At 38.1% G+C, this 11,180-nt stretch overlaps 2 long non-coding RNA genes across 2 annotated transcripts; one reads left to right on the top strand and one right to left on the bottom strand.

The window, feature by feature from the left end:
- Positions 1-482: 482 nt before the first annotated feature.
- Positions 483-1,777, top strand: LOC138411535 (uncharacterized). Its single transcript, XR_011244154.1, has 2 exons — positions 483-994; positions 1,663-1,777. It is a non-coding gene; the product is annotated as an uncharacterized lncRNA (long non-coding RNA).
- A 5-nt stretch (positions 1,778-1,782) lies between these two features.
- Positions 1,783-3,045, bottom strand: LOC138411536 (uncharacterized). The gene is made up of 3 exons (XR_011244155.1): positions 2,711-3,045; positions 2,106-2,161; positions 1,783-1,924 (listed from the first exon to the last, which is right to left on the bottom strand). It is a non-coding gene; the product is annotated as an uncharacterized lncRNA (long non-coding RNA).
- Positions 3,046-11,180: the final 8,135 nt, after the last annotated feature.

The raw sequence follows: 11,180 nt of genomic DNA, 5'->3' as shown, positions 1-11,180 counted from the left end.
TACAACTCGTATATACTGGTCTTTTAATTCACTCCAACATAAACAATGTTTTCCTGATTTGTTATACTTCTGTCAACTCTACATCCTTCAGAGAGGATGAACAATCAATCCAATTACATTGTAAAAGCATCAGTGAATAGCATTGACATGGCTTTGAGACCAACCACAAACAGTCTGTCTAATGGGTATACCATACTCCAACAATTAGTGGAGAATCTCCTCTGTAAATATTCTCTGCGCCAAACTGTCTGGCTCCCCCTGACAGATTTTTATTAGCTTCAGGTGCCAGGAAGATGTGCCTATTGATTATCAGCTGCCTCAAACATCTCCATCTACACTCTTCTGTTCTGAATCAGGTAGAGTGGATGTACCCGCTCATCCTAAAAAAAGGAAAGAATATTTATAATAACAGAAATATTCAACTGGACTTTGTTAACCATAAATTTAAAAGGATGTGCTCACTGTGACCTCTTTCTGTATTCCTCTCAAGCGGCAACATCCCGGGCTGAGCGCTGAGGCCAATACGGAAGTGCAAATAACTGCAGTTCACTGGGTGGCCACTTGAGGCTGGCTCCAAGAGGGAGTCAATTCCCATTGACTCCCATGTTAAAAAGCCCGACTTTAGAGCAGGATTAAACGTGTTTACAGCCTGGTTCAAAAAACGGTTTTAGTCTCAATCAGTAAGTTCTTCCTCCATGACAACTCTGGGGGGGGTGAATTTTTTTCTAACTCGCTCGTTTCGATAATATAGAGGTTTGAAATTATGAATAATTATCACTTGATTGACACGTGACGTCACCGTTAGCTCTTCACTCTGGCTGTTAGCCTGCGGTCTGCTCGGCTTCACCTGAGCTAACAGGCTAATCCCCGTCACCGAGCACGAGCGGAGTCTGTGGAGGAGTTTTCACTCACATGTCGGATGAATATCATCGTCTGTTGTTCGGCTGATTGTCCTGACGGAGAAGTGGAAGACGTCTGTGCTGCAGTGTCTGTGGTGAGTAAAGTACTGTCTTTGATTTACGTGTCAGTAGTGATGAGCAGGTATCATTGTTACCTGGCTGGTTAGCTTAGCTCCGCTAACCTCCAGGCAAGATACCAGCAGTAACGGCGATGCTAACGGGAGGGACGGGAGTTATTAACCCGACATGAAGCGTCCACACAGCGGAGAGAGGAGCGTTAGAGTTCATGGTGATAAATCTTTTAAACTAAAGGCGACTGTGTGTTTAGTGAATATCATCAAGTTAGATATCTAACGTTATGTAAAGTTGTTCAGCTCCCCAACCTATTTGACTACGTTACTGTGAGTAACTTCAGTAATAATGTTTTATTAGATTATTGGTTCAGAAATAACGTTAGTGCAGCTGCTGCAGTGTGAAACTTATTGAGCTGAACTTTATTTATGAATAAACAGTTTACCTACCAGGTATAGACCTGTTTTCATAACTTACTAACAATTAAAGCAAATTATTGCACATGATGCATTACATTATATATGCAAAATAACTCCATACTGCACATTCATTGTAGTACACTGTTTAATCCCAAACCATATTCAGATACATACTTAAATATTCACAGAATATAAGGACACAGACTTTGTTTGAAAGTAACACGTATCTCTGCAATAATGCCATACTTTTATGTTTCCTGTCATTTTATTAGGGACGGACGAACCTGAGGGACACAGCTGTGCTGACCGTGTTCTGTCTCTTATGGCAAAAAAGAAAAGACAACACTTTTTATCTAAGGTTTATTAAATCAGAAAGTAAAAGATGAACATTGTTGTGATAGTGTTAATTTTACCAACCATAATGGATATAGAAATTGACTCAATATTATTATCATGTTGACCAGCCTGAAGCTGCCGATATCCACCATGTTGCTGCTGCCACAGTTGATTCTGAGGACATCAGGTGTTGCAGTGCTTCATGAAATGAAAAAAGTCATGTTAAAGGATGTTTTATGCTAAAATCATTGTCACATCTATAGATATTAAGGAACAGAGGAGAAACACGATTATTTACAGATACTGTAGAAGACAATCATTACAATAATTTTGACACATGTAATATCAGCTGTGTTAAGCAGCCAAGACGGGTACTTACAGTTTATTCTGTGTTCAGCAGGTGGAAGCACCACAGATTTCAGCCAAATTGATGTACTAAAAGAAATAAACATTGTATAAATATATAAAATGTCTTTCTACCACATCTGTAATATTCAAGGGTGATGATCTCTCACAGTGCTGTTGATAACAGTCCACTTCAAGTCCCTCAACTTCTCACAGTGTTAAAACAGATATATAATATATATACATATATAATAAATATGAGCACTGTTTACAACAGTGGTGTGTGGAGATTATAATCACATCTAAACTGTCATATAATTACACATCTGCACTGAGTCTAATTCACTGTGAATTCATAACAGGCTAAAAAAAGAGGTTGTAATAGTAATGGCGGTTATACAAGTCTGTATCACATGCAGCTTATTAATATTAACTTATTAAAATTACAATCAAATGACAAAACACAACTCTTTACTAAAGCTAGTTAACTTGCTTCAAACTTCATTAGACGTGTTAAATAAACAGTAAATTACCACAATAACATCAAAAGCCACTTGAGGCCTGTGAGTATATGTGGTATGATTATAATAATAAATAAATCAATAGGTTTTATTGTTGTAAAGTTTCAGGGTAACTTACCTCTGTTCGGTTCGATGTTACGACCGCGACCATCCCGGAGCAACAACACCGCAGCGCTAGCCGGTTAGCAGTCGCGGGTAGCATTTAGCCTAGCTTCTTAGCCTGAGCTAACCAGGAAACGATAAGCTCTGTGGGCGTGGCTCGGTTGTCAGTCTTCACTCGGCCCGCCTAGCGTCCACTCGCGCGCCGCCTTTTTGCCCATTTATGGGTTAGCCCGGAACTAGGAGGAGTCAGGCCCCGGCAAGATGGCGCCGGGTGAAACGCCCACTACGAGCCTCATTTTCACTCTACAGAAACCAACGGGTGACGTCACGGACACTACGTCCATCTTTATATACAGTCTATGATTCCTCTACATTGCCAACATTTCACAAATTAATTTCAAAGGTTTTGTACAGCCCATATAATTGCTCACTAGTTGACGAGATATTTCTTATTCAGCAGAGATTTTCTGTCTCCGGTGATTTCATTATGCATGCGACAGTCATTCAAAACTCACACAATCAACACGGCCTTTACATGTCTATTTACTCTGATTTTCATAAATGGAGCTCTTGATGCTCCACCACTCTTCACTCTGAGCCTAATCAATGGTCGTTAACGTCATGTGATTCATAGCTCCACTGTAGAACTTCATCACAGCTGGAAATTTATTTCTCAGCTTCTCATATTTGTACTGTACTCAAAGAGGTAAACAGCAGAGATTTGTCAGTTGTCTCGAACATAGTCAGTGAAAAATAACACCCAATTTATTATCACTGATAACAGCAATCTCTTAATGCAGAATTCCAACTTATTCTTACATGTATCAGGTTTGTTATCAGATATACAGGGATGTTAATACTGGGAAATGCATGCTAGAAAATTATGTGGTATATAATGGCTGTATACAATTCATACACTATAGCAGTTTTCAGACCTGCAGAGTTACACCAGAGAATTGGGTCTGGACCTTCTCTGCAGTTTGCCTTTCATACAGGATCTCATGCTGTGTTCTCACATCGGCTCCTCTAGACTTTCTGCAAACTTTATACTTGGTCTGTCTGAAAGAAGCATGTCATGAATGGATATATTATTAAGAAAGGGGATTCAGTGGTTTCCACTTGAATACATGGCTTAATAGCAGGTGAATTTGCAGTGAACTGTTGATGCTCTTTAGTCTGTTAATTAATCTTGTATTTTGGCAGTTTTGAAAATACATGAAAATTAATTTTTAATGCTGGTATTGAATGAAGAGAAATTGTGTGTGACCCCAAACCAACAATATATCCAACAACATATTTTTTTAACTTTATATCATTAATGTGGCTCAGTCTCAATTACAAATATATTTCTATGAGTAAAAAATCCCCCAAAATACTATAAAGGCTAAATATTAACTTTAGAATGGCTTTACAAAGATCATATCATGTGATAAATGTCACGTGATAAATATCACCATACTCTGGCACGTTTTATCTTTGCTATAGCACTTAGTGTTGAATCTTTAGGAAGCTTTAGGAAGCAATCTATTGTATACAAGGCGACATATTTTACAGGATCCACGTTGATCTCCTGGTTGTGCTTCAGAAAATGTAAAGGGATCAACAAAGTCAGTATGATTGTGTTAGTCTTGACTTAAGTGGTTGACTAACAGAGCAACTGTTCCATCCACAGAACCACACAGTTACTGTGGTTTGAATTTTAAAAAAACACAGAGGATTAATACAAGTATTCATTCTGTAGCTTTGTGATTCCTCTCTTGTTGCTCTGGCCCATTTTTTCTCAAAATTGTTCCTGGTGGGTTTTATACCATCCTTGCAATACTGTGAAGAAACCACAACAATTGGTGCAGGGCATGAATCTCCAGAGATGATCGACAATTAAATTTGAATGTTTTGAATGAAATGTGCACATTAATACAGAAAGAGAGAGAGAGGGGTATTAATGGATGATTGCAGTAACCCCATAGTACCACTGGAACCACATGAAGTGAAAAGGAAATTTGAATGAGGAACTCTAAATGTTAAAATGTAAGACTGTCCTTCAGTCGGTAAATGTTTGATTCAAGTTCCTGAAGTACTTTTTTTCTTTTAGGATTCAGGCAACAGATGATTCTGGGTCAATACTTGCCTCTAGCGGTAGAATTTTTGTCATATTTAATGATATGAAAATAAAATCGCTTTTACCAAAAAGTGGCTGAATGCTCCAAACTGCCTGTAAATCTTTCTTTGATATGCCCACATGCTGTGGGATCCAGCTGAATCATTCATGATCAAATATATACTGAATACAAATGGACATTTCAATTCTATCTGTCAATTCATCAGTTTATTTCATCAATCATCTTCCATGATAAGCCGTCATTGATGCTGTGTTTTGTATTGCACTTCAAAGCAGTCGCCTCACAACAGTATTGCCAGTGCTTTGATCTGACTCACCACTCCCAAACAAATCAGCATCGGCTGTTTGCCTAAGATTATGAAGCAACCAACAATAATAAAACGGCAGAATTTAAGCAGAAAGCGACAGAGAGACCGTAGGGACAATAACATCGAAATTATTACATATCCAACATGTTTTATGAAATAATGTGATAACTGGAAAGTAATCTAATCCATAACTGCTTAGCCTTAAGCAAATACATGAGGCAATATAACTGAAACTCATTCATTCACAGGTGGCACAAGTCCGGTCAATACAAGTGTCTGAATGATCAAACACTGCTTCTGTCCACATTTAAACAAACACCTATAACAATATAATTTTCTCCAACTTCACAAATGTATCATATTTTTTTATTTTTCAGATGTTATCCGCTTTATAATCAAAGCTGCATTTGAATTCTTCTTCCCTCCCACAAAAGAAATCTGTAATTTACTTGTCAAACATTTATCTTGAAATCATTGCTTATTTTGTCGCTATGCTATCCGCAACAATTTAAACATATTTTGATCAAATAGAGTCATCTGTAAGAAGTGTTTTTAAATCAGCATGAAACACGCTACCTGATGTTCTCCCTCATTTAAGAGTTTATACACATGCTCAGAGCAACTCTTAAATGAACTATTTATTTTGTGGGTGAGAAGATGTTAACTTTTCCAGCAGATCAGAGGGATTTCCTCTCACTTCTCTGTCCCTGTACGTTTGATCAAGTTGTCGGATGCCACCGACACCATGCTGAGATTTGTAGAGATGATAGAGAGAGTGGCTCAGTGAGCAAACCTGGTGAGAACATAAGTAAATGTTTCATGTCACTGGTCTCATTGCATCTTAATACTGTTCGAGTGTGTTATCCCCATAATAACTATGTAATTTTGTAATAATCACAGGGAAATAGGGACAAGGCTTTGTTATAGAAAACATCTGAACCATCTCTCATAGTGGAGTCTGGAAACTTAATTGAAATTGCATGTTTACCATTAAACATAAAAAAAACATTTTGTATTTTTTTATGTAAATTGTTTTTTATCTTGAGTTATTTATGTGAGGTAAAGTGACAAAACAGTTTTCTCCAATTAACAAATTACAGTCCTATTGAGGTACATGCCTGATAACAATTACTGACCAGCTGATATCATTGAAATTATTGTGAAATGATCACGTTCATAAAAAAATTAAATTTAAATGTAAACATGTATGGATCAACGTTGGTGAAATTATTGCAAATCAAAGCCACAGAAGCAGCTAAATTAAAACCTTTTTCTTCGTGAAAAAAATATTTTTTTGTTTTATCAAAATTAAACTTCATACTGTGAGTCTCCTCCTTAACTGCTCCGAACATGACATCGTTATGTCACCTCATATTTTTGTTGCTTGTTTGTTCGCATCTTTTAATGCTGGAAGGTTTTCACACTAAAATACAAAAACCAGACTATGATGTCTGCTTTCTGGTTTCCTTTTTTTGTCTCCACAGAGACCAAACTTAGCAGCTGAATTTCTACTGAAAAACTTTTTTTATTTTCTGTGAAATTCTATGTTACTGATTAATATAACACAGTTTCAAACAAGCTCATGTCAAAGCTTTTTTTTTTTATTTGAGTATGAGTTTCTTGTTCTATGCCACAACACAAAGGTCCTGTGGTATGAAGGAGATAATGTATTTTTTCATGACCTGATAACAGCAGTGTCTTAAGAAGTGAATTAGCCTGAACCAAAATAATTGCTTAAGAGAAAACCACAAGTATTTATAGAAACTTAAACTTTAACAGCAATTACAGAAATGATCATTATTTTACTGACACTGTGCAAAAAGTCTGACAAATGACGATTAGAAAAATCTTCATAATCACATCATATTTGAAGGCAATCAAAACAACATGCTTTTTTTTTTTTAATCATGTAGTCTCTCTTTTATTCCGGAGCAATTATTTTAAGTTATGGAAATTGTTTGCTCAAAAAATATTTCTTCAGTTGTGCACCTTTTTTTGTAAAATTACAAAACAAACAAAACAACCTGCTAATAACTAATTTATTTCCAAATATCACTGGTTTTCACCATTTGCCTCCACAAAGGTTATGTGAACCAATCATCATTAAAATCTTTCTGTTTTGTTGTGAGAGATTCTTCTCTCACCTGCAACACATTACATTTTTGGTGAGAATCATCCAAAGTCACGGAGCAGTTTATAACTCCTTTACCTCATCGGTGAATGAAAATTCTATTTCATCCCTTCTGACCACTAGAAGCAGTGATTATTATCAGCAGGGTTAGAGGAAATCATGTTCAGGCTGACGTTGTTGGCCCATCACTCTGACATGCTATGCAGAGCACCAGCACTGATAGTGAAGAACCTGTCAACAGTGCAGAGTGAAGCCTGAGAAGCATTATCCGTACACACACATAACAGCCTGCCTGCTAAATCTGATCATAACTTTCTCTTTTGATTTGTGATCTATGCTTTAATGGCTATGGAGTCCACTAAGCTGTGGAACTGTAAGTTGCATTACAGATGGAGCGAACGCATCCGGTGCTAGTGGAGCTGATCATTGATATTTAAAGCCCATGTCAATTTAAATGTTTTCAAACGCCTCCTAAGTCTCTTTTGGTCATTGCCAGCAGCCCTGCCTCCAGGTAACCTCCAGCTCCTCTGATGTGAGCAGCTCATTCATATACAGAGCCCAGGACATTAATACATGGGTGACTCGCAGCAAAGCATTCATGCGATTTTCTGATCTGTACTCTTCTACCTCACGTTGTTGGTGAGCAAGGTCATATTCCGCCAACTCATTGGCCTGATTGGCATGGAGGGCAGACAGTCTTTTGGGGAGGAATGAGGAGCTCCTGCACATGCACACTTGGCTTGTGAACAAGGTGTTGAGCTTACCCACATTCTTTGCTGAGGCTTTCACGGAGAAGAAAGGACATTTTGGCAGACGGCCCCTTTGACTAAGGCTTCCCCCTGGGTTCAAAAGGGAGCAGACAAAGCATTTATAGCACTCAAAACCTGGCTTCAGTACAAATCCCATAGTGGGACTCATAAGGCTTCAACCATTGAGTCCCCTTTAGAAAACAGATAAGAGGTCTGGGAGACCCTACATATTGGTTTCACACCCCACCATGTGGCCCATGATGGTGGTCACATGTACCTTTGAGGTGGAGGCTGATCTATTACCATCCAGCAGAGAGTGCAGAAACTGCAATATGATTATCAAACTCTCAGGAGCAGGTCCAGCTCTTTACAGGCCGATGGCACATCCGCAGAGAGTCTGGGTCTGGATGAATGGTTGCTGCTTCTGTGCACGAGCAGTTCTGAGGGAAAAAGCACATGTAATATAGGAAATCATCTCGGGCCAGCAACAATCGGTTAAGTTGTCAGTTTCTGTTAGAAGGCACTGTGGCCTCTTGCAGCATATTACTAGCAGGATATCATTTGGCTGTTAGCAGAGGTTTAATAGCAAATCTGCAATCTTGATTAGATGTGTAAAATTTCTAATAAGAAACTGAATGATTTTTATTGTCAAATCATATATAGTATTGTCCCCATGGGAACATCTTTCTTGGGCCAAAGTGCCATAGCATCTGCAAAACAGTACATAGTTGAACAAACAACCAAAAACAATACACAAGGACATATCATGTATTATTCCGAGGCACAACTTGAACCCATGCATCTCACTCTCTGTTTTGATTGCTTTCAAAATCAGTCTGACTGGCTAGTGAGCCGGTCCAGGTAACTCACACATTCATGAGATGCACAAAGTTGTCCACAATCAAAGAATCAGTTGTGTCCTTGAGACCCTTTTACAGCAGCAGCAAACAAAGGCCTTCAAGCTCAGTCTGCATACAAAAAAATTCCACTCACTTTGAGACTTGATGTCATCAGATCATGTTTAAAGGGACTGCAGTAACACTTTCACTAACTTCAGCATGCAGGGAGTTCTAGAGCCTACATACCCTGGAGGATTCTGCTGCATGATGTCATCCGTGGTCACTCATGATCCATAATAAAGTCTTGACCTGCAGGTGGGCAGGAGATGAATAGTACGCAGTGTTTAGAACTGACCCCAGCACTGAAGAAGAAATAATCCTGGCACAATAATTAATGAGTTACAGCTTGAATGTCCTGCTTATAATTAATTTGAATTCTATTGTTTAGGCTGACTTTGTAATCACCAATTAAATGACTGAAAATAGACTTTATTTTAAGCTCTTTAAGCTTGTTAAAGATCGCAAGCAATGGGTCATGAGTCTGTAGTAAAATAATAAAACAAGGAGTTTAGTTTGATAGGGTTTTAAATAATTGTTATTCTATGCAGATTTCTTTTGTGTTGTTTATGGTTTTATTGTGTGTTGGAATTCAATGCATTTTGTCTGATAATGTGGTTGAGACCCTTCATTTGTTCATCTTACAAATCTAAACTCTGTCACATTGAATTTTGAAAATGTAAAACTAAAACGAATTGATTCAAGTTAAGTTAACTTCAGAGAACAAGTTGTTTTCGATAGCTGTTTCGTTACACGGCCAGTCATTGTAGGCAGATTTGCGTCAGTTCTTCATGGTGAAGCCATTTTCTTCCAAAGTCAGTTCAAAGATGAGGCCATTGTGGTTTCTTTGTTAAATCTTAAGTGGAAGGGTTGGGACTGAATTCAATACTAACCTTCATTGAGGTTATAGCTTTTGTTTTTATGTTATGAAAAGAAAACTCTGTGACTAGATTTAGCATGTTTGACACAAACAGCGATGAATGGGTTCTTCAAACTTACACAAGAGGAAGAGTCCCTGGAGTTTTAGCTCTCTAACAATGGAGGCTGCTTATATGCATGTTTTGTTTCTCTAAAAAACTTTTATTTTATGAGTTGAGTGAAGTCAGCAGTTCACACACTCCACTCATTTCAAACTGTAGCCTTCTATGTTTGCGATGCTTCCCTTCAGTTTCCTCTTGAGGAGATGAAACGCTGTTGCTGTTGGGTAAAGGTCCAGTGATTGACTCGACCAGACCTTGCACTTTTTCTCCCTGGTTATTGGTGTCTTTTGGGTCATTGTCTCGCTGCAGGATGAAGTTCCTCCTGATTAGGATGAATTTCTCTGCAAATTGGCAGACAAAATGTTTCTGTGGACTCCTGAATTCATTCTGCTTCGTCCAGGATGAGTTCATCAATAAAGATTAGCGAGCCTGTTCCAGTAGCAGTTCAAGCCATGACACCATCTCCACTATGTTTCCTCTCTTTCTCCACATTGGCCTTTTATATTACTTTGTGGTTTATTTCTCTAATCAGTCCATAGAACGCTGTTTCAGAGCTTTGTGAATTCCGATGTGGCCTTCAGATTCTTGCTGCTGATGAATGGTTTATTTTCTGTGGTCTTCTTCAAATGGTGGATAGTGATGCCTTCACCCCTGCCCTGTGGAGGATGGTGTTGAAGTTGTTTTGGGGTTTTTTTCTTTACAGCTCCCACAATGTTTCTGTCACCTGCTGATGCTGTTGTTGTCCTTGGCCAACCTGTTCAATGTCTATTGCTCAGTGCATGAGTAGTTTCTTTTTCAGGACATTTTAAATTGTTGTATTGTCTATGGCCAATGGTGGTGTAACGGCCCCCATTGATTTTTCCTTTTTTCTCTTCTTCAAAATGGCTTGCTTCTCCCCCACAGACAGCTCTCCTGTCTTCGTGTTGGTTTATCCTTTTTAACAACAAGTGCAGTCTTCATAGTCGAATATCAAGGCTAAAACCAAGAGTAGATGTTCAGAGCTGTTTAATGTTTAAACATTAAGTCTCTAAGGCAACACCTGGGCAATAACAAACACCAGTCAATCACATGCTCCATGATTTCTTCTTGCTTGAAAAATTGGTGGATTAAAAAAAGATGCTATGTCTTAAGTTGTTTAACATATCTAGATGTAATTACCAGGAAATAAGTGCTGAACTCTTATATTTACTTATATTTACATTCAAACACTACATCAAACTTAAAGGATTCATCTTTGTAGAGTAAAATTAGTATATTAGTAAGTTTTAATTATTAAAGGAGGCTACCCCAACCAAACTTAAAC

This window comes from Paralichthys olivaceus, chromosome 9, assembly GCF_024713975.1.
Source record: "Paralichthys olivaceus isolate ysfri-2021 chromosome 9, ASM2471397v2, whole genome shotgun sequence".
NCBI classification, from domain to species: Eukaryota; Metazoa; Chordata; class Actinopteri; order Pleuronectiformes; family Paralichthyidae; genus Paralichthys; species Paralichthys olivaceus.
This window is presented reverse-complemented; position numbering and strand designations above follow the sequence as displayed.